Source organism: Balaenoptera physalus (assembly GCF_965194825.1).
Source record: "Balaenoptera physalus genome assembly, chromosome: 7".
Classification (NCBI taxonomy): Eukaryota; Metazoa; Chordata; class Mammalia; order Artiodactyla; family Balaenopteridae; genus Balaenoptera; species Balaenoptera physalus.
The window spans coordinates 123,758,985-123,781,895 of NC_138886.1; positions in this window are offsets into that span (position 1 = coordinate 123,758,985).

The window sequence follows — 22,911 nt, forward strand, 5'->3', positions numbered from 1 at the left end:
TCATGAAGTGGAGGTTCTTGTCAACAGAGCAGCCTCAAAGTTTGGGGTGCCTGTGTCTTGCTGATTTTTAATTTTCCCTATTTATACGCCCAAGAGTGGAAGTGCCCTATGCGCTCTAAGCTGTGTTTTTTCGATGTTTCAGGACACACCGTACACTTCTCCAGAGTGGCTGTTGGCAATTGACATCCCGCCCATCAGCGTAGCAAGGCTCCCATTTCTCCATGGCCTGTCCTGCATTTCTGGTTTTGACACCTTTTTCAGCATGGCCCCTTTGACCGATGGGAAGCGAGACTTCTTTGTAGCGCTGAGTTGCCTTTCCAGGTTGCTTGGTTGGCCAAAAAGGGCGTATGCGTTTTTTCCTGAATATATTCAGGAAAAAACGCATACGCCCTTTTTGGCCAAGGGCATCATTGTCGACGTTTTGCCGCTTTTCATGTGCGTTAAAGGCGATTCGAATCTACCTCCTGAAATCTGTTTCCTGCAATTCTGCCTTGCTTTCAAATCCTCTTCGTTGCCTTCCCTCAATATATTTGTGGACGAGAGTTATCATTTATAACTCTGCAGGTTTGTGAATTGCAGTGCCCCTGAGCTCCAGTTTTCAACTCGCTTTTTTGGGAGCTGGCCGCAAAAGCGCAGGATTGCCTCAGGCCCTATTCTGGTTCCGGGCGGCAGGCTGAGCCTGTGGTTAATTCTTCTTCCTGATGGGAAAATAGAGTGACCTGTGCCTGTCCCAACACCTAGAGCTAGTCTCTCATTGGCTCCCCCTCTTCCCGTTCATCCTCAGGACAAATTGCAAGCTGTAGGGAACAGGAGGTTAAAGGTGCTGATTCTCCAAGGAGGGAGATTGCTAGTAAAGCGGCTGGAATGGCGAAGCCGAGCACAAGGAGATGAGAAATGAGGTGCGTTTTAGAAACCTTTCCCGATCACACGGTGTACCACCTTCTGGGTTTCTCATGCAAGTTTTCGATGTAGGAAGATGCCCTTGAACCTGGAGATTTGGGACCCATGGGATGGGTAACAGGCAGTATTACTTTAAAGGCTCTGCGTTTGCTCCCCCAACCTCACCAAACCTCTCAGCCCCGAGAGTGTCCACCCTTCTGTCTCATCCAGCTGTGGGTCTAGATATTATCAATCCAGGTTGCATCACAGCCCCTGAACGAATTTTGTAAGAATTTCTCTCTCTTTTACTGTCTTTGTTTCACGGGTTTTTAAAAGTAATTTGTTTTTATAATGGGGTTTAGGTGCTTTTCACGGCTGTGTTTATGCCGCTTTACACCCACTTGACTCACTTCCAGAGAGATATCAGTACATAGGTTTTAAGATCCTTTCTAGTCAGACATATTCTTGTGCGGTGAATAGGGGGTGTTGAGTCCAGTTCACTGAGCAAGGAGTAGATCTTTCTATTACATATTGGGTTTATGGAACGGTATCTGAGCTAATTTGAAACCCTTGTTTTATGCATCACCCCACCTCACCTTTCCCGTTAAGCAGCCATAGTGTGTTTTCTAAACGTGTGACTCTGTTTCGTTTTGTAATTCAGTTCAAGGGTAGCGGCTTTTACATTCCCTCTATGAGTGATAGCTTATGATAAGTGTCTTTTTCTGTGTGACTTATTTCACTTAGAATCGTCGTACCTAAATCCGCTCATCATGCTGCTACTAGCCTTATGACATTGATTTCATGGCTGAGTGATATTCCATTGTACATAAGGACCACCACTTCTTTATCCATTTTTCTCTTTCCTGGGTTATTTAAGGTGTCATGAAGTGGAGGTTCTTGTCAACAGAGCAGCCCTAAAGTTTGGGGTGCCTGTGTCTTGCTGATTTTTAATTTTCCCTATTTATACGCCCAAGAGTGGAAGTGCCCTATGCGCTCTAAGCTGTGTTTTTTCGATGTTTCAGGACACACCGTACACTTCTCCAGAGTGGCTGTTGGCAATTGACATCCCGCCCATCAGCGTAGCAAGGCTCCCATTTCTCCATGGCCTGTCCTGCATTTCTGGTTTTGACACTTTTTTCAGCATGGCCCCTTTGACCGATGGGAAGCGAGACTTCTTTGTAGCGCTGAGTTGCCTTTCCAGGTTGCTTGGTTGGCCAAAAAGGGCGTATGCGTTTTTTCCTGAATATATTCAGGAAAAAACGCATCCGCCCTTTTTGGCCAAGGGCATCATTGTCGACGTTTTGCCGCTTTTCATGTGCTTTAAAGGCGATTCGAATCTACCTCCTGAAATCTGTTTCCTGCAATTCTGCCTTGCTTTCAAATCCTCTTCGTTGCCTTCCCTCAATATATTTGTGGACGAGAGTTATCATTTATAACTCTGCAGGTTTGTGAATTGCAGTGCCCCTGAGCTCCAGTTTTCAACTCGCTTTTTTGGGAGCTGGCCGCAAAAGCGCAGGATTGCCTCAGGCCCTATTCTGGTTCCGGGCGGCAGGCTGAGCCTGTGGTTAATTCTTCTTCCTGATGGGAAAATAGAGTGACCTGTGCCTGTCCCAACACCTAGAGCTAGTCTCTCATTGGCTCCCCCTCTTCCCGTTCATCCTCAGGACAAATTGCAAGCTGTAGGGAACAGGAGGTTAAAGGTGCTGATTCTCCAAGGAGGGAGATTGCTAGTAAAGCGGCTGGAATGGCGAACCCGAGCACAAGGAGATGAGAAATGAGGTGCGTTTTAGAAACCTTTCCCGATCACACGGTGTACCACCTTCTGGGTTTCTCATGCAAGTTTTCGATGTAGGAAGATGCCCTTGAACCTGGAGATTTGGGACCCATGGGATGGGTAACAGGCAGTATTACTTTAAAGGCTCTGCGTTTGCTCCCCCAACCTCACCAAACCTCTCAGCCCCGAGAGTGTCCGCCCTTCTGTCTCATCCAGCTGTGGGTCTAGATATGGTCAATCCAGGTTGCATCACAGCCCCTGAACGAATTTTGTAAGAATTTCTCTCTCTTTCACTGTCTTTGTTTCACGGGTTTTTAAAAGTAATTTATTTTTATAATGGGGTTTAGCTGCTTTTCACGGCTGTGTTTATGCCGCTTTACACCCACTTGACTCACTTCCAGAGAGATATCAGTACATAGGTTTTAAGATTCTTTCTAGTCAGACATATTCTTGTGCGGTGAATAGGGGGTGTTGAGTCCAGTTCACTGAGCAAGGAGTAGATCTTTCTATTACATATTGGGTTTATGGAACGGTATCTGAGCTAATTTGAAACCCTTGTTTTATGCATCACCCCACCTCACCTTTCCCGATAAGCAGCCATAGTGTGTTTTCTAAACGTGTGACTCTGTTCTGTTTTGTAATTCAGTTCAAGGGTAGCGGCTTTTACATTCCCTCTATGAGTGATAGCTTTTGATAAGTGTCTTTTTCTGTGTGACTTATTTCACTTAGAATCGTCGTACCTAAATCCGCTCATCATGCTGCTACTAGCCTTATGACATTGATTTCATGGCTGAGTGATATTCCATTGTACATAAGGACCACCACTTCTTTATCCATTTTTCTCTTTCCTGGGATATTTAAGGTGTCATGAAGTGGAGGTTCTTGTCAACAGAGCAGCCCTAAAGTTTGGGGTGCCTGTGTCTTGCTGATTTTTAATTTTCTCTATTTATACGCCCAAGAGTGGAAGTGCCCTATGCGCTCTAAGCTGTGTTTTTTCGATGTTTCAGGACACACCGTACACTTCTCCAGAGTGGCTGTTGGCAATTGACATCCCGCCCATCAGCGTAGCAAGGCTCCCGTTTCTCCATGGCCTGTCCTGCATTTCTGGTTTTGACACTTTTTTCAGCATGGCCCCTTTGACCGATGGGAAGCGAGACTTCTTTGTAGCGCTGAGTTGCCTTTCCAGGTTGCTTGGTTGGCCAAAAAGGGCGTATGCGTTTTTTCGTGAATATATTCAGGAAAAAACGCATACGCCCTTTTTGGCCAAGGGCATTATTGTCGACGTTTTGCCGCTTTTCATGTGCTTTAAAGGCGATTCGAATCTACCTCCTGAAATCTGTTTCCTGCAATTCTGCCTTGCTTTCAAATCCTCTTCGTTGCCTTCCCTCAATATATTTGTGGACGAGAGTTATCATTTATAACTCTGCAGGTTTGTGAATTGCAGTGCCCCTGAGCTCCAGTTTTCAACTCGCTTTTTTGGAAGCTGGCCGCAAAAGCGCAGGATTGCCTCAGGCCCTATTCTGGTTCCGGGCGGCAGGCTGAGCCTGTGGTTAATTCTTCTTCCTGATGGGAAAATAGAGTGACCTGTGCCTGTCCCAACACCTAGAGCTAGTCTCTCATTGGCTCCCCCTCTTCCCGTTCATCCTCAGGACAAATTGCAAGCTGTAGGGAACAGGAGGTTAAAGGTGCTGATTCTCCAAGGAGGGAGATTGCTAGTAAAGCGGCTGGAATGGCGAACCCGAGCACAAGGAGATGAGAAATGAGGTGCGTTTTAGAAACCTTTCCCGATCACACGGTGTACCACCTTCTGGGTTTCTCATGCAAGTTTTCGATGTAGGAAGATGCCCTTGAACCTGGAGATTTGGGACCCATGGGATGGGTAACAGGCAGTATTACTTTAAAGGCTCTGCGTTTGCTCCCCCAACCTCACCAAACCTCTCAGCCCCGAGAGTGTCCGCCCTTCTGTCTCATCCAGCTGTGGGTCTAGATATGGTCAATCCAGGTTGCATCACAGCCCCTGAACGAATTTTGTAAGAATTTCTCTCTCTTTCACTGTCTTTGTTTCACGGGTTTTTAAAAGTAATTTATTTTTATAATGGGGTTTAGCTGCTTTTCACGGCTGTGTTTATGCCGCTTTACACCCACTTGACTCACTTCCAGAGAGATATCAGTACATAGGTTTTAAGATTCTTTCTAGTCAGACATATTCTTGTGCGGTGAATAGGGGGTGTTGAGTCCAGTTCACTGAGCAAGGAGTAGATCTTTCTATTACATATTGGGTTTATGGAACGGTATCTGAGCTAATTTGAAACCCTTGTTTTATGCATCACCCCACCTCACCTTTCCCGATAAGCAGCCATAGTGTGTTTTCTAAACGTGTGACTCTGTTCTGTTTTGTAATTCAGTTCAAGGGTAGCGGCTTTTACATTCCCTCTATGAGTGATAGCTTATGATAAGTGTCTTTTTCTGTGTGACTTATTTCACTTAGAATCGTCGTACCTAAATCCGCTCATCATGCTGCTACTAGCCTTATGACATTGATTTCATGGCTGAGTGATATTCCATTGTACATAAGGACCACCACTTCTTTATCCATTTTTCTCTTTCCTGGGATATTTAAGGTGTCATGAAGTGGAGGTTCTTGTCAACAGAGCAGCCCTAAAGTTTGGGGTGCCTGTGTCTTGCTGATTTTTAATTTTCTCTATTTATACGCCCAAGAGTGGAAGTGCCCTATGCGCTCTAAGCTGTGTTTTTTCGATGTTTCAGGACACACCGTACACTTCTCCAGAGTGGCTGTTGGCAATTGACATCCCGCCCATCAGCGTAGCAAGGCTCCCGTTTCTCCATGGCCTGTCCTGCATTTCTGGTTTTGACACTTTTTTCAGCATGGCCCCTTTGACCGATGGGAAGCGAGACTTCTTTGTAGCGCTGAGTTGCCTTTCCAGGTTGCTTGGTTGGCCAAAAAGGGCGTATGCGTTTTTTCGTGAATATATTCAGGAAAAAACGCATACGCCCTTTTTGGCCAAGGGCATTATTGTCGACGTTTTGCCGCTTTTCATGTGCTTTAAAGGCGATTCGAATCTACCTCCTGAAATCTGTTTCCTGCAATTCTGCCTTGCTTTCAAATCCTCTTCGTTGCCTTCCCTCAATATATTTGTGGACGAGAGTTATCATTTATAACTCTGCAGGTTTGTGAATTGCAGTGCCCCTGAGCTCCAGTTTTCAACTCGCTTTTTTGGAAGCTGGCCGCAAAAGCGCAGGATTGCCTCAGGCCCTATTCTGGTTCCGGGCGGCAGGCTGAGCCTGTGGTTAATTCTTCTTCCTGATGGGAAAATAGAGTGACCTGTGCCTGTCCCAACACCTAGAGCTAGTCTCTCATTGGCTCCCCCTCTTCCCGTTCATCCTCAGGACAAATTGCAAGCTGTAGGGAACAGGAGGTTAAAGGTGCTGATTCTCCAAGGAGGGAGATTGCTAGTAAAGCGGCTGGAATGGCGAACCCGAGCACAAGGAGATGAGAAATGAGGTGCGTTTTAGAAACCTTTCCCGATCACACGGTGTACCACCTTCTGGGTTTCTCATGCAAGTTTTCGATGTAGGAAGATGCCCTTGAACCTGGAGATTTGGGACCCATGGGATGGGTAACAGGCAGTATTACTTTAAAGGCTCTGCGTTTGCTCCCCCAACCTCACCAAACCTCTCAGCCCCGAGAGTGTCCGCCCTTCTGTCTCATCCAGCTGTGGGTCTAGATATGCTCAATCCAGGTTGCATCACAGCCCCTGAACGAATTTTGTAAGAATTTCTCTCTCTTTCACTGTCTTTGTTTCACGGGTTTTTAAAAGTAATTTATTTTTATAATGGGGTTTAGCTGCTTTTCACGGCTGTGTTTATGCCGCTTTACACCCACTTGACTCACTTCCAGAGAGATATCAGTACATAGGTTTTAAGATTCTTTCTAGTCAGACATATTCTTGTGCGGTGAATAGGGGGTGTTGAGTCCAGTTCACTGAGCAAGGAGTAGATCTTTCTATTACATATTGGGTTTATGGAACGGTATCTGAGCTAATTTGAAACCCTTGTTTTATGCATCACCCCACCTCACCTTTCCTGATAAGCAGCCATAGTGTGTTTTCTAAACGTGTGACTCTGTTCTGTTTTGTAATTCAGTTCAAGGGTAGCGGCTTTTACATTCCCTCTATGAGTGATAGCTTATGATAAGTGTCTTTTTCTGTGTGACTTATTTTACTTAGAATCGTCGTACCTAAATCCGCTCATCATGCTGCTACTAGCCTTATGACATTGATTTCATGGCTGAGTGATATTCCATTGTACATAAGGACCACCACTTCTTTATCCATTTTTCTCTTTCCTGGGATATTTAAGGTGTCATGAAGTGGAGGTTCTTGTCAACAGAGCAGCCCTAAAGTTTGGGGTGCCTGTGTCTTGCTGATTTTTAATTTTCTCTATTTATACGCCCAAGAGTGGAAGTGCCCTATGCGCTCTAAGCTGTGTTTTTTCGATGTTTCAGGACACACCGTACACTTCTCCAGAGTGGCTGTTGGCAATTGACATCCCGCCCATCAGCGTAGCAAGGCTCCCATTTCTCCATGGCCTGTCCTGCATTTCTGGTTTTGACACCTTTTTCAGCATGGCCCCTTTGACCGATGGGAAGCGAGACTTCTTTGTAGCGCTGAGTTGCCTTTCCAGGTTGCTTGGTTGGCCAAAAAGGGCGTATGCGTTTTTTCCTGAATATATTCAGGAAAAAACGCATACGCCCTTTTTGGCCAAGGGCATCATTGTCGACGTTTTGCCGCTTTTCATGTGCTTTAAAGGCGATTCGAATCTACCTCCTGAAATCTGTTTCCTGCAATTCTGCCTTGCTTTCAAATCCTCTTCGTTGCCTTCCCTCAATATATTTGTGGACGAGAGTTATCATTTATAACTCTGCAGGTTTGTGAATTTCAGTGCCCCTGAGCGCCAGTTTTCAACTCGCTTTTTTGGGAGCTGGCCGCAAAAGCGCAGGATTGCCTCAGGCCCTATTCTGGTTCCGGGCGGCAGGCTGAGCCTGTGGTTAATTCTTCTTCCTGATGGGAAAATAGAGTGACCTGTGCCTGTCCCAACACCTAGAGCTAGTCTCTCATTGGCTCCCCCTCTTCCCGTTAATCCTCAGGACAAATTGCAAGCTGTAGGGAACAGGAGGTTAAAGGTGCTGATTCTCCAAGGAGGGAGATTGCTAGTAAAGCGGCTGGAATGGCGAACCCGAGCACAAGGAGATGAGAAATGAGGTGCGTTTTAGAAACCTTTCCCGATCACACGGTGTACCACCTTCTGGGTTTCTCATGCAGGTTTTCGATGTAGGAAGATGCCCTTGAACCTGGAGATTAGGGACCCATGGGATGGGTAACAGGCAGTATTACTTTAAAGGCTCTGCGTTTGCTCCCCCAACCTCACCAAACCTCTCAGCCCCGAGAGTGTCCACCCTTCTGTCTCATCCAGCAGTGGGTCTAGATATGGTCAATCCAGGTTGCATCACAGCCCCTGAACGAATTTTGTAAGAATTTCTCTCTTTCTCTGTCTTTGTTTCACGGGTTTTTAAAAGTAATTTGTTTTTATAATGGGGTTTAGCTGCTTTTCACGGCTGTGTTTATGCCGCTTTACACCCACTTGACTCACTTCCAGAGAGATATCAATACATAGGTTTTAAGATTCTTACTAGTCAGACATATTCTTGTGCGGTGAATAGGGGGTGTTGAGTCCAGTTCACTGAGCAAGGAGTAGGTCTTTCTATTACATATTGGGTTTATGGAACGGTATCTGAGCTAATTTGAAACCCTTGTTTTATGCATCACCCCACCTCACCTTTCCCGTTAAGCAGCCATAGTGTGTTTTCTAAACGTGTGACTCTGTTTCGTTTTGTAATTCAGTTCAAGGGTAGCGGCTTTTACATTCCCTCTATGAGTGATAGCTTATGATAAGTGTCTTTTTCTGTGTGACTTATTTCACTTAGAATCGTCGTACCTAAATCCGCTCATCATGCTGCTACTAGCCTTATGACATTGATTTCATGGCTGAGTGATATTCCATTGTACATAAGGACCACCACTTCTTTATCCATTTTTCTCTTTCCTGGGTTATTTAAGGTGTCATGAAGTGGAGGTTCTTGTCAACAGAGCAGCCCTAAAGTTTGGGGTGCCTGTGTCTTGCTGATTTTTAATTTTCCCTAATTATACGCCCAAGAGTGGAAGTGCCCTATGCGCTCTAAGCTGTGTTTTTTCGATGTTTCAGGACACACCGTACACTTCTCCAGAGTGGCTGTTGGCAATTGACATCCTGCCCATCAGCGTAGCAAGGCTCCCATTTCTCCATGGCCTGTCCTGCATTTCTGGTTTTGACACCTTTTTCAGCATGGCCCCTTTGACCGATGGGAAGCGAGACTTCTTTGTAGCGCTGAGTTGCCTTTCCAGGTTGCTTGGTTGGCCAAAAAGGGCGTATGCGTTTTTTCCTGAATATATTCAGGAAAAAACGCATACGCCCTTTTTGGCCAAGGGCATCATTGTCGACGTTTTGCCGCTTTTCATGTGCTTTAAAGGCGATTCGAATCTACCTCCTGAAATCTGTTTCCTGCAATTCTGCCTTGCTTTCAAATCCTCTTCGTTGCCTTCCCTCAATATATTTGTGGACGAGAGTTATCATTTATAACTCTGCAGGTTTGTGAATTGCAGTGCCCCTGAGCGCCAGTTTTTAACTCGCTTTTTTGGGAGCTGGCCGCAAAAGCGCAGGATTGCCTCAGGCCCTATTCTGGTTCCGGGCGGCAGGCTGAGGCTGTGGTTAATTCTTCTTCCTGATGGGAAAATAGAGTGACCTGTGCCTGTCCCAACACCTAGAGCTAGTCTCTCATTGGCTCCCCCTCTTCCCGTTCATCCTCAGGACAAATTGCAAGCTGTAGGGAACAGGAGGTTAAAGGTGCTGATTCTCCAAGGAGGGAGATTGCTAGTAAAGCGGCTGGAATGGCGAACCCGAGCACAAGGAGATGAGAAATGAGGTGCGTTTTAGAAACCTTTCCCGATCACACGGTGTACCACCTTCTGGGTTTCTCATGCAGGTTTTCGATGTAGGAAGATGCCCTTGAACCTGGAGATTAGGGACCCATGGGATGGGTAACAGGCAGTATTACTTTAAAGGCTCTGCGTTTGCTCCCCCAACCTCACCAAACCTCTCAGCCCCGAGAGTGTCCACCCTTCTGTCTCATCCAGCAGTGGGTCTAGATATGGTCAATCCAGGTTGCATCACAGCCCCTGAACGAATTTTGTAAGAATTTCTCTCTTTCTCTGTCTTTGTTTCACGGGTTTTTAAAAGTAATTTGTTTTTATAATGGGGTTTAGCTGCTTTTCACGGCTGTGTTTATGCCGCTTTACACCCACTTGACTCACTTCCAGAGAGATATCAATACATAGGTTTTAAGATTCTTACTAGTCAGACATATTCTTGTGCGGTGAATAGGGGGTGTTGAGTCCAGTTCACTGAGCAAGGAGTAGGTCTTTCTATTACATATTGGGTTTATGGAACGGTATCTGAGCTAATTTGAAACCCTTGTTTTATGCATCACCCCACCTCACCTTTCCCGTTAAGCAGCCATAGTGTGTTTTCTAAACGTGTGACTCTGTTTCGTTTTGTAATTCAGTTCAAGGGTAGCGGCTTTTACATTCCCTCTATGAGTGATAGCTTATGATAAGTGTCTTTTTCTGTGTGACTTATTTCACTTAGAATCGTCGTACCTAAATCCGCTCATCATGCTGCTACTAGCCTTATGACATTGATTTCATGGCTGAGTGATATTCCATTGTATATAAGGACCACCACTTCTTTATCCATTTTTCTCTTTCCTGGGTTATTTAAGGTGTCATGAAGTGGAGGTTCTTGTCAACAGAGCAGCCTCAAAGTTTGGGGTGCCTGTGTCTTGCTGATTTTTAATTTTCCCTATTTATACGCCCAAGAGTGGAAGTGCCCTATGCGCTCTAAGCTGTGTTTTTTCGATGTTTCAGGACACACCGTACACTTCTCCAGAGTGGCTGTTGGCAATTGACATCCCGCCCATCAGCGTAGCAAGGCTCCCATTTCTCCATGGCCTGTCCTGCATTTCTGGTTTTGACACCTTTTTCAGCATGGCCCCTTTGACCGATGGGAAGCGAGACTTCTTTGTAGCGCTGAGTTGCCTTTCCAGGTTGCTTGGTTGGCCAAAAAGGGCGTATGCGTTTTTTCCTGAATATATTCAGGAAAAAACGCATACGCCCTTTTTGGCCAAGGGCATCATTGTCGACGTTTTGCCGCTTTTCATGTGCTTTAAAGGCGATTCGAATCTACCTCCTGAAATCTGTTTCCTGCAATTCTGCCTTGCTTTCAAATCCTCTTCGTTGCCTTCCCTCAATATATTTGTGGACGAGAGTTATCATTTATAACTCTGCAGGTTTGTGAATTGCAGTGCCCCTGAGCGCCAGTTTTCAACTCGCTTTTTTGGGAGCTGGCCGCAAAAGCGCAGGATTGCCTCAGGCCCTATTCTGGTTCCGGGCGGCAGGCTGAGCCTGTGGTTAATTCTTCTTCCTGATGGGAAAATAGAGTGACCTGTGCCTGTCCCAACACCTAGAGCTAGTCTCTCATTGGCTCCCCCTCTTCCCGTTCATCCTCAGGACAAATTGCAAGCTGTAGGGAACAGGAGGTTAAAGGTGCTGATTCTCCAAGGAGGGAGATTGCTAGTAAAGCGGCTGGAATGGCGAACCCGAGCACAAGGAGATGAGAAATGAGGTGCGTTTTAGAAACCTTTCCCGATCACACGGTGTACCACCTTCTGGGTTTCTCATGCAAGTTTTCGATGTAGGAAGATGCCCTTGAACCTGGAGATTTGGGACCCATGGGATGGGTAACAGGCAGTATTACTTTAAAGGCTCTGCGTTTGCTCCCCCAACCTCACCAAACCTCTCAGCCCCGAGAGTGTCCACCCTTCTGTCTCATCCAGCTGTGGGTCTAGATATGGTCAATCCAGGTTGCATCACAGCCCCTGAACGAATTTTGTAAGAATTTCTCTCTCTTTTACTGTCTTTGTTTCACGGGTTTTTAAAAGTAATTTGTTTTTATAATGGGGTTTAGGTGCTTTTCACGGCTGTGTTTATGCCTCTTTACACCCACTTGACTCACTTCCAGAGAGATATCAGTACATAGGTTTTAAGATTCTTTCTAGTCAGACATATTCTTGTGCGGTGAATAGGGGGTGTTGAGTCCAGTTCACTGAGCAAGGAGTAGATCTTTCTATTACATATTGGGTTTATGGAACGGTATCTGAGCTAATTTGAAACCCTTGTTTTATGCATCACCCCACCTCACCTTTCCCGATAAGCAGCCATAGTGTGTTTTCTAAACGTGTGACTCTGTTCTGTTTTGTAATTCAGTTCAAGGGTAGCCTCTTTTACATTCCCTCTATGAGTGATAGCTTATGATAAGTGTCTTTTTCTGTGTGACTTATTTCACTTAGAATCGTCGTACCTAAATCCGCTCATCATGCTGCTACTAGCCTTATGACATTGATTTCATGGCTGAGTGATATTCCATTGTACATAAGGACCACCACTTCTTTATCCATTTTTCTCTTTCCTGGGATATTTAAGGTGTCATGAAGTGGAGGTTCTTGTCAACAGAGCAGCCCTAAAGTTTGGGGTGCCTGTGTCTTGCTGATTTTTAATTTTCTCTATTTATACGCCCAAGAGTGGAAGTGCCCTATGCGCTCTAAGCTGTGTTTTTTCGATGTTTCAGGACACACCGTACACTTCTCCAGAGTGGCTGTTGGCAATTGACATCCCGCCCATCAGCGTAGCAAGGCTCCCATTTCTCCATGGCCTGTCCTGCATTTCTGGTTTTGACACCTTTTTCAGCATGGCCCCTTTGACCGATGGGAAGCGAGACTTCTTTGTAGCGCTGAGTTGCCTTTCCAGGTTGCTTGGTTGGCCAAAAAGGGCGTATTCGTTTTTTCCTGAATATATTCAGGAAAAAACGCATACGCCCTTTTTGGCCAAGGGCATCATTGTCGACGTTTTGCCGCTTTTCATGTGCTTTAAAGGCGATTCGAATCTACCTCCTGAAATCTGTTTCCTGCAATTCTGCCTTGCTTTCAAATCCTCTTCGTTGCCTTCCCTCAATATATTTGTGGACGAGAGTTATCATTTATAACTCTGCAGGTTTGTGAATTGCAGTGCCCCTGAGCGCCAGTTTTCAACTCGCTTTTTTGGGAGCTGGCCGCAAAAGCGCAGGATTGCCTCAGGCCCTATTCTGGTTCCGGGCGGCAGGCTGAGCCTGTGGTTAATTCTTCTCCCTGATGGGAAAATAGAGTGACCTGTGCCTGTCCCAACACCTAGAGCTAGTCTCTCATTGGCTCCCCCTCTTCCCGTTCATCCTCAGGACAAATTGCAAGCTGTAGGGAACAGGAGGTTAAAGGTGCTGATTCTCCAAGGAGGGAGATTGCTAGTAAAGCGGCTGGAATGGTGAACCCGAGCACAAGGAGATGAGAAATGAGGTGCGTTTTAGAAACCTTTCCCGATCACACGGTGTACCACCTTCTGGGTTTCTCATGCAGGTTTTCGATGAAGGAAGATGCCCTTGAACCTGGAGATTAGGGACCCATGGGATGGGTAACAGGCAGTATTACTTTAGGGGCTCTGCGTTTGCTCCCCCAACCTCACCAAACCTCTCAGCCCCGAGAGTGTCCACCCTTCTGTCTCATCCAGCAGTGGGTCTAGATATGGTCAATCCAGGTTGCATCACAGCCCCTGAACGAATTTTGTAAGAATTTCTCTCTTTCTCTGTCTTTGTTTCACGGGTTTTTAAAAGTAATTTGTTTTTATAATGGGGTTTAGCTGCTTTTCACGGCTGTGTTTATGCCGCTTTACACCCACTTGACTCACTTCCAGAGAGATATCAATACATAGGTTTTAAGATTCTTACTAGTCAGACATATTCTTGTGCGGTGAATAGGGGGTGTTGAGTCCAGTTCACTGAGCAAGGAGTAGGTCTTTCTATTACATATTGGGTTTATGGAACGGTATCTGAGCTAATTTGAAACCCTTGTTTTATGCATCACCCCACCTCACCTTTCCCGTTAAGCAGCCATAGTGTGTTTTCTAAACGTGTGACTCTGTTTCGTTTTGTAATTCAGTTCAAGGGTAGCGGCTTTTACATTCCCTCTATGAGTGATAGCTTATGATAAGTGTCTTTTTCTGTGTGACTTATTTCACTTAGAATCGTCGTACCTAAATCCGCTCATCATGCTGCTACTAGCCTTATGACATTGATTTCATGGCTGAGTGATATTCCATTGTACATAAGGACCACCACTTCTTTATCCATTTTTCTCTTTCCTGGGTTATTTAAGGTGTCATGAAGTGGAGGTTCTTGTCAACAGAGCAGCCCTAAAGTTTGGGGTGCCTGTGTCTTGCTGATTTTTAATTTTCCCTATTTATACGCCCAAGAGTGGAAGTGCCCTATGCGCTCTAAGCTGTGCTTTTTCGATGTTTCAGGACACACCGTACACTTCTCCAGAGTGGCTGTTGGCAATTGACATCCCGCCCATCAGCGTAGCAAGGCTCCCATTTCTCCATGGCCTGTCCTGCATTTCTGGTTTTGACACCTTTTTCAGCATGGCCCCTTTGACCGATGGGAAGCGAGACTTCTTTGTAGCGCTGAGTTGCCTTTCCAGGTTGCTTGGTTGGCCAAAAAGGGCGTATGCGTTTTTTCCTGAATATATTCAGGAAAAAACGCATACGCCCTTTTTGGCCAAGGGCATCATTGTCGACGTTTTGCCGCTTTTCATGTGCTTTAAAGGCGATTCGAATCTACCTCCTGAAATCTGTTTCCTGCAATTCTGCCTTGCTTTCAAATCCTCTTCGTTGCCTTCCCTCAATATATTTGTGGACGAGAGTTATCATTTATAACTCTGCAGGTTTGTGAATTTCAGTGCCCCTGAGCGCCAGTTTTCAACTCGCTTTTTTGGGAGCTGGCCGCAAAAGCGCAGGATTGCCTCAGGCCCTATTCTGGTTCCGGGCGGCAGGCTGAGCCTGTGGTTAATTCTTCTTCCTGATGGGAAAATAGAGTGACCTGTGCCTGTCCCAACACCTAGAGCTAGTCTCTCATTGGCTCCCCCTCTTCCCGTTCATCCTCAGGACAAATTGCCAGCTGTAGGGAACAGGAGGTTAAAGGTGCTGATTCTCCAAGGAGGGAGATTGCTAGTAAAGCGGCTGGAATGGCGAACCCGAGCACAAGGAGATGAGAAATGAGGTGCGTTTTAGAAACCTTTCCCGATCACACGGTGTACCACCTTCTGGGTTTCTCATGCAGGTTTTCGATGTAGGAAGATGCCCTTGAACCTGGAGATTAGGGACCCATGGGATGGGTAACAGGCAGTATTACTTTAAAGGCTCTGCGTTTGCTCCCCCAACCTCACCAAACCTCTCAGCCCCGAGAGTGTCCACGCTTCTGTCTCATCCAGCAGTGGGTCTAGATATGGTCAATCCAGGTTGCATCACAGCCCCTGAACGAATTTTGTAAGAATTTCTCTCTTTCTCTGTCTTTGTTTCACGGGTTTTTAAAAGTAATTTGTTTTTATAATGGGGTTTAGCTGCTTTTCACGGCTGTGTTTATGCCGCTTTACACCCACTTGACTCACTTCCAGAGAGATATCAATACATAGGTTTTAAGATTCTTACTAGTCAGACATATTCTTGTGCGGTGAATAGGGGGTGTTGAGTCCAGTTCACTGAGCAAGGAGTAGGTCTTTCTATTACATATTGGGTTTATGGAACGGTATCTGAGCTAATTTGAAACCCTTGTTTTATGCATCACCCCACCTCACCTTTCCCGTTAAGCAGCCATAGTGTGTTTTCTAAACGTGTGACTCTGTTTCGTTTTGTAATTCAGTTCAAGGGTAGCGGCTTTTACATTCCCTCTATGAGTGATAGCTTATGATAAGTGTCTTTTTCTGTGTGACTTATTTCACTTAGAATCGTCGTACCTAAATCCGCTCATCATGCTGCTACTAGCCTTATGACATTGATTTCATGGCTGAGTGATATTCCATTGTACATAAGGACCACCACTTCTTTATCCATTTTTCTCTTTCCTGGGTTATTTAAGGTGTCATGAAGTGGAGGTTCTTGTCAACAGAGCAGCCCTAAAGTTTGGGGTGCCTGTGTCTTGCTGATTTTTAATTTTCCCTATTTATACGCCCAAGAGTGGAAGTGCCCTATGCGCTGTAAGCTGTGTTTTTTCGATGTTTCAGGACACACCGTACACTTCTCCAGAGTGGCTGTTGGCAATTGACATCCCGCCCATCAGCGTAGCAAGGCTCCCATTTCTCCATGGCCTGTCCTGCATTTCTGGTTTTGACACTTTTTTCAGCATGGCCCCTTTGACCGATGGGAAGCGAGACTTCTTTGTAGCGCTGAGTTGCCTTTCCAGGTTGCTTGGTTGGCCAAAAAGGGCGTATGCGTTTTTTCCTGAATATATTCAGGAAAAAACGCATACGCCCTTTTTGGCCAAGGGCATCATTGTCGACGTTTTGCCGCTTTTCATGTGCTTTAAAGGCAATTCGAATCTACCTCCTGAAATCTGTTTCCTGCAATTCTGCCTTGCTTTCAAATCCTCTTCGTTGCCTTCCCTCAATATATTTGTGGACGAGAGTTATCATTTATAACTCTGCAGGTTTGTGAATTGCAGTGCCCCTGAGCTCCAGTTTTCAACTCGCTTTTTTGGGAGCTGGCCGCAAAAGCGCAGGATTGCCTCAGGCCCTATTCTGGTTCCGGGCGGCAGGCTGAGCCTGTGGTTAATTCTTCTTCCTGATGGGAAAATAGAGTGACCTGTGCCTGTACCAACACCTAGAGCTAGTCTCTCATTGGCTCCCCCTCTTCCCGTTCATCCTCAGGACAAATTGCAAGCTGTAGGGAACAGGAGGTTAAAGGTGCTGATTCTCCAAGGAGGGAGATTGCTAGTAAAGCGGCTGGAATGGCGAACCCGAGAACAAGGAGATGAGAAATGAGGTGCGTTTTAGAAACCTTTCCCGATCACACGGTGTACCACCTTCTGGGTTTCTCATGCAAGTTTTCGATGTAGGAAGATGCCCTTGAACCTGGAGATTTGGGACCCATGGGATGGGTAACAGGCAGTATTACTTTAAAGGCTCTGCGTTTGCTCCCCCAACCTCACCAAACCTCTCAGCCCCGAGAGTGTCCACCCTTCTGTCTCATCCAGCTGTGGGTCTAGATATGGTCAATCCAGGTTGCATCACAGCCCCTGAACGAATTTTGTAAGAATTTCTCTCTCTTTCACTGTCTTTGTTTCACGGGTTTTTAAAAGTAATTTGTTTTTATAATGGGGTTTAGGTGCTTTTCACGGCTGTGTTTATGCCGCTTTACACCCACTTGACTCACTTCCAGAGAGATATCAGTACATAGGTTTTAAGATTCTTTCTAGTCAGACATATTCTTGTGCGGTGAATAGGGGGTGTTGAGTCCAGTTCACTGAGCAAGGAGTAGATCTTTCTATTACATATTGGGTTTATGGAACGGTATCTGAGCTAATTTGAAACCCTTGTTTTATGCATCACCCCACCTCACCTTTCCCGTTAAGCAGCCATAGTGTGTTTTCTAAACGTGTGACTCTGTTTCGTTTTGTAATTCAGTTCAAGGGTAGCGGCTTTTACATTCCCTCTATGAGTGATAGCTAATGATAAGTGTCTTTTTCTGTGTGACTTATTTCACTTAGAATCGTCGTACCTAAATCCGCTCATCATGCTGCTACTAGCCTTATGACATTGATTTCATGGCTGAGTGATATTCCATTGTACATAAGGACCACCACTTCTTTATCCATTTTTCTCTTTCCTGGGTTATTTAAGGTGTCATGAAGTGGAGGTTCTTGTCAACAGAGCAGCCCTAAAGTTTGGGGTGCCTGTGTCTTGCTGATTTTTAATTTTCCCTATTTATACGCCCAAGAGTGGAAGTGCCCTATGCGCTGTAAGCTGTGTTTTTTCGATGTTTCAGGACACACCGTACACTTCTCCAGAGTGGCTGTTGGCAATTGACATCCCGCCCATCAGCGTAGCAAGGCTCCCATTTCTCCATGGCCTGTCCTGCATTTCTGGTTTTGACACTTTTTTCAGCATGGCCCCTTTGACCGATGGGAAGCGAGACTTCTTTGTAGCGCTGAGTTGCCTTTCCAGGTTGCTTGGTTGGCCAAAAAGGGCGTATGCGTTTTTTCCTGAATATATTCAGGAAAAAACGCATACGCCCTTTTTGGCCAAGGGCATCATTGTCGACGTTTTGCCGCTTTTCATGTGCTTTAAAGGCGATTCGAATCTACCTCCTGAAATCTGTTTCCTGCAATTCTGCCTTGCTTTCAAATCCTCTTCGTTGCCTTCCCTCAATATATTTGTGGACGAGAGTTATCATTTATAACTCTGCAGGTTTGTGAATTGCAGTGCCCCTGAGCTCCAGTTTTCAACTCGCTTTTTTGGGAGCTGGCCGCAAAAGCGCAGGATTGCCTCAGGCCCTATTCTGGTTCCGGGCGGCAGGCTGAGCCTGTGGTTAATTCTTCTTCCTGATGGGAAAATAGAGTGACCTGTGCCTGTCCCAACACCTAGAGCTAGTCTCTCATTGGCTCCCCCTCTTCCCGTTCATCCTCAGGACAAATTGCAAGCTGTAGGGAACAGGAGGTTAAAGGTGCTGATTCTCCAAGGAGGGAGATTGCTAGTAAAGCGGCTGGAATGGCGAACCCGAGAACAAGGAGATGAGAAATGAGGTGCGTTTTAGAAACCTTTCCCGATCACACGGTGTACCACCTTCTGGGTTTCTCATGCAAGTTTTCGATGTAGGAAGATGCCCTTGAACCTGGAGATTTGGGACCCATGGGATGGGTAACAGGCAGTATTACTTTAAAGGCTCTGCGTTTGCTCCCCCAACCTCACCAAACCTCTCAGCCCCGAGAGTGTCCACCCTTCTGTCTCATCCAGCTGTGGGTCTAGATATGGTCAATCCAGGTTGCATCACAGCCCCTGAACGAATTTTGTAAGAATTTCTCTCTCTTTCACTGTCTTTGTTTCACGGGTTTTTAAAAGTAATTTGTTTTTATAATGGGGTTTAGGTGCTTTTCACGGCTGTGTTTATGCCGCTTTACACCCACTTGACTCACTTCCAGAGAGATATCAGTACATAGGTTTTAAGATTCTTTCTAGTCAGACATATTCTTGTGCGGTGAATAGGGGGTGTTGAGTCCAGTTCACTGAGCAAGGAGTAGATCTTTCTATTACATATTGGGTTTATGGAACGGTATCTGAGCTAATTTGAAACCCTTGTTTTATGCATCACCCCACCTCACCTTTCCCGTTAAGCAGCCATAGTGTGTTTTCTAAACGTGTGACTCTGTTTCGTTTTGTAATTCAGTTCAAGGGTAGCGGCTTTTACATTCCCTCTATGAGTGATAGCTTATGATAAGTGTCTTTTTCTGTGTGACTTATTTCACTTAGAATCGTCGTACCTAAATCCGCTCATCATGCTGCTACTAGCCTTATGACATTGATTTCATGGCTGAGTGATATTCCATTGTACATAAGGACCACCACTTCTTTATCCATTTTTCTCTTTTCTGGGTTATTTAAGGTGTCATGAAGTGGAGGTTCTTGTCAACAGAGCAGCCCTAAAGTTTGGGGTGCCTGTGTCTTGCTGATTTTTAATTTTCCCTATTTATACGCCCAAGAGTGGAAGTGCCCTATGCGCTGTAAGCTGTGTTTTTTCGATGTTTCAGGACACACCGTACACTTCTCCAGAGTGGCTGTTGGCAATTGACATCCCGCCCATCAGCGTAGCAAGGCTCCCATTTCTCCATGGCCTGTCCTGCATTTCTGGTTTTGACACATTTTTCAGCATGGCCCCTTTGACCGATGGGAAGCGAGACTTCTTTGTAGCGCTGAGTTGCCTTTCCAGGTTGCTTGGTTGGCCAAAAAGGGCGTATGCGTTTTTTCCTGAATATATTCAGGAAAAAACGCATACGCCCTTTTTGGCCAAGGGCATCATTGTCGACGTTTTGCCGCTTTTCATGTGCTTTAAAGGCGATTCGAATCTACCTCCTGAAATCTGTTTCCTGCAATTCTGCCTTGCTTTCAAATCCTCTTCGTTGCCTTCCCTCAATATATTTGTGGACGAGAGTTATCATTTATAACTCTGCAGGTTTGTGAATTTCAGTGCCCCTGAGCGCCAGTTTTCAACTCGCTTTTTTGGGAGCTGGCCGCAAAAGCGCAGGATTGCCTCAGGCCCTATTCTGGTTCCGGGCGGCAGGCTGAGCCTGTGGTTAATTCTTCTTCCTGATGGGAAAATAGAGTGACCTGTGCCTGTCCCAACACCTAGAGCTAGTCTCTCATTGGCTCCCCCTCTTCCCGTTCATCCTCAGGACAAATTGCAAGCTGTAGGGAACAGGAGGTTAAAGGTGCTGATTCTCCAAGGAGGGAGATTGCTAGTAAAGCGGCTGGAATGTCGAACCCGAGCACAAGGAGATGAGAAATGAGGTGCGTTTTAGAAACCTTTCCCGATCCCGATACACGGTGTACCACCTTCTGGGTTTCTCATGCAGGTTTTCGATGTAGGAAGATGCCCTTGAACCTGGAGATTAGGGACCCATGGGATGGGTAACAGGCAGTATTACTTTAAAGGCTCTGCGTTTGCTCCCCCAACCTCACCAAACCTCTCAGCCCCGAGAGTGTCCACCCTTCTGTCTCATCCAGCAGTGGGTCTAGATATGGTCAATCCAGGTTGCATCACAGCCCCTGAACGAATTTTGTAAGAATTTCTCTCTTTCTCTGTCTTTGTTTCACGGGTTTTTAAAAGTAATTTGTTTTTATAATGGGGTTTAGCTGCTTTTCACGGCTGTGTTTATGCCGCTTTACACCCACTTGACTCACTTCCAGAGAGATATCAATACATAGGTTTTAAGATTCTTACTAGTCAGACATATTCTTGTGCGGTGAATAGGGGGTGTTGAGTCCAGTTCACTGAGCAAGGAGTAGGTCTTTCTATTACATATTGGGTTTATGGAACGGTATCTGAGCTAATTTGAAACCTTTGTTTTATGCATCACCCCACCTCACCTTTCCCGTTAAGCAGCCATAGTGTGTTTTCTAAACGTGTGACTCTGTTTCGTTTTGTAATTCAGTTCAAGGGTAGCGGCTTTTACATTCCCTCTATGAGTGATAGCTTATGATAAGTGTCTTTTTCTGTGTGACTTATTTCACTTAGAATCGTCGTACCTAAATCCGCTCATCATGCTGCTACTAGCCTTATGACATTGATTTCATGGCTGAGTGATATTCCATTGTACATAAGGACCACCACTTCTTTATCCATTTTTCTCTTTCCTGGGTTATTTAAGGTGTCATGAAGTGGAGGTTCTTGTGAACAGAGCAGCCTCAAAGTTTGGGGTGCCTGTGTCTTGCTGATTTTTAATTTTCCCTATTTATACGCCCAAGAGTGGAAGTGCCCTATGCGCTCTAAGCTGTGTTTTTTCGATGTTTCAGGACACACCGTACACTTCTCCAGAGTGGCTGTTGGCAATTGACATCCCGCCCATCAGCGTAGCAAGGCTCCCATTTCTCCATGGCCTGTCCTGCATTTCTGGTTTTGACACCTTTTTCAGCATGGCCCCTTTGACCGATGGGAAGCGAGACTTCTTTGTAGCGCTGAGTTGCCTTTCCAGGTTGCTTGGTTGGCCAAAAAGGGCGTATGCGTTTTTTCCTGAATATATTCAGGAAAAAACGCATACGCCCTTTTTGGCCAAGGGCATCATTGTCGACGTTTTGCCGCTTTTCATGTGCTTTAAAGGCGATTCGAATCTACCTCCTGAAATCTGTTTCCTGCAATTCTGCCTTGCTTTCAAATCCTCTTCGTTGCCTTCCCTCAATATATTTGTGGACGAGAGTTATCATTTATAACTCTGCAGGTTTGTGAATTGCAGTGCCCCTGAGCGCCAGTTTTCAACTCGCTTTTTTGGGAGCTGGCCGCAAAAGCGCAGGATTGCCTCAGGCCCTATTCTGGTTCCGGGCGGCAGGCTGAGCCTGTGGTTAATTCTTCTTCCTGATGGGAAAATAGAGTGACCTGTGCCTGTCCCAACACCTAGAGCTAGTCTCTCATTGGCTCCCCCTCTTCCCGTTCATCCTCAGGACAAATTGCAAGCTGTAGGGAACAGGAGGTTAAAGGTGCTGATTCTCCAAGGAGGGAGATTGCTAGTAAAGCGGCTGGAATGGCGAACCCGAGCACAAGGAGATGAGAAATGAGGTGCGTTTTAGAAACCTTTCCCGATCACACGGTGTACCACCTTCTGGGATTCTCATGCAGGTTTTCGATGTAGGAAGATGCCCTTGAACCTGGAGATTAGGGACCCATGGGATGGGTAACAGGCAGTATTACTTTAAAGGCTCTGCGTTTGCTCCCCCAACCTCACCAAACCTCTCAGCCCCGAGAGTGTCCACCCTTCTGTCTCATCCAGCAGTGGGTCTAGATATGGTCAATCCAGGTTGCATCACAGCCCCTGAACGAATTTTGTAAGAATTTCTCTCTTTCTCTGTCTTTGTTTCACGGGTTTTTAAAAGTAATTTGTTTTTATAATGGGGTTTAGCTGCTTTTCACGGCTGTGTTTATGCCGCTTTACACCCACTTGACTCACTTCCAGAGAGATATCAATACATAGGTTTTAAGATTCTTACTAGTCAGACATATTCTTGTGCGGTGAATAGGGGGTGTTGAGTCCAGTTCACTGAGCAAGGAGTAGGTCTTTCTATTACATATTGGGTTTATGGAACGGTATCTGAGCTAATTTGAAACCCTTGTTTTATGCATCACCCCACCTCACCTTTCCCGTTAAGCAGCCATAGTGTGTTTTCTAAACGTGTGACTCTGTTTCGTTTTGTAATTCAGTTCAAGGGTAGCGGCTTTTACATTCCCTCTATGAGTGATAGCTTATGATAAGTGTCTTTTTCTGTGTGACTTATTTCACTTAGAATCGTCGTACCTAAATCCGCTCATCATGCTGCTACTAGCCTCATGACATTGATTTCATGGCTGAGTGATATTCCATTGTACATAAGGACCACCACTTCTTTATCCATTTTTCTCTTTCCTGGGTTATTTAAGGTGTCATGAAGTGGAGGTTCTTGTCAACAGAGCAGCCCTAAAGTTTGGGGTGCC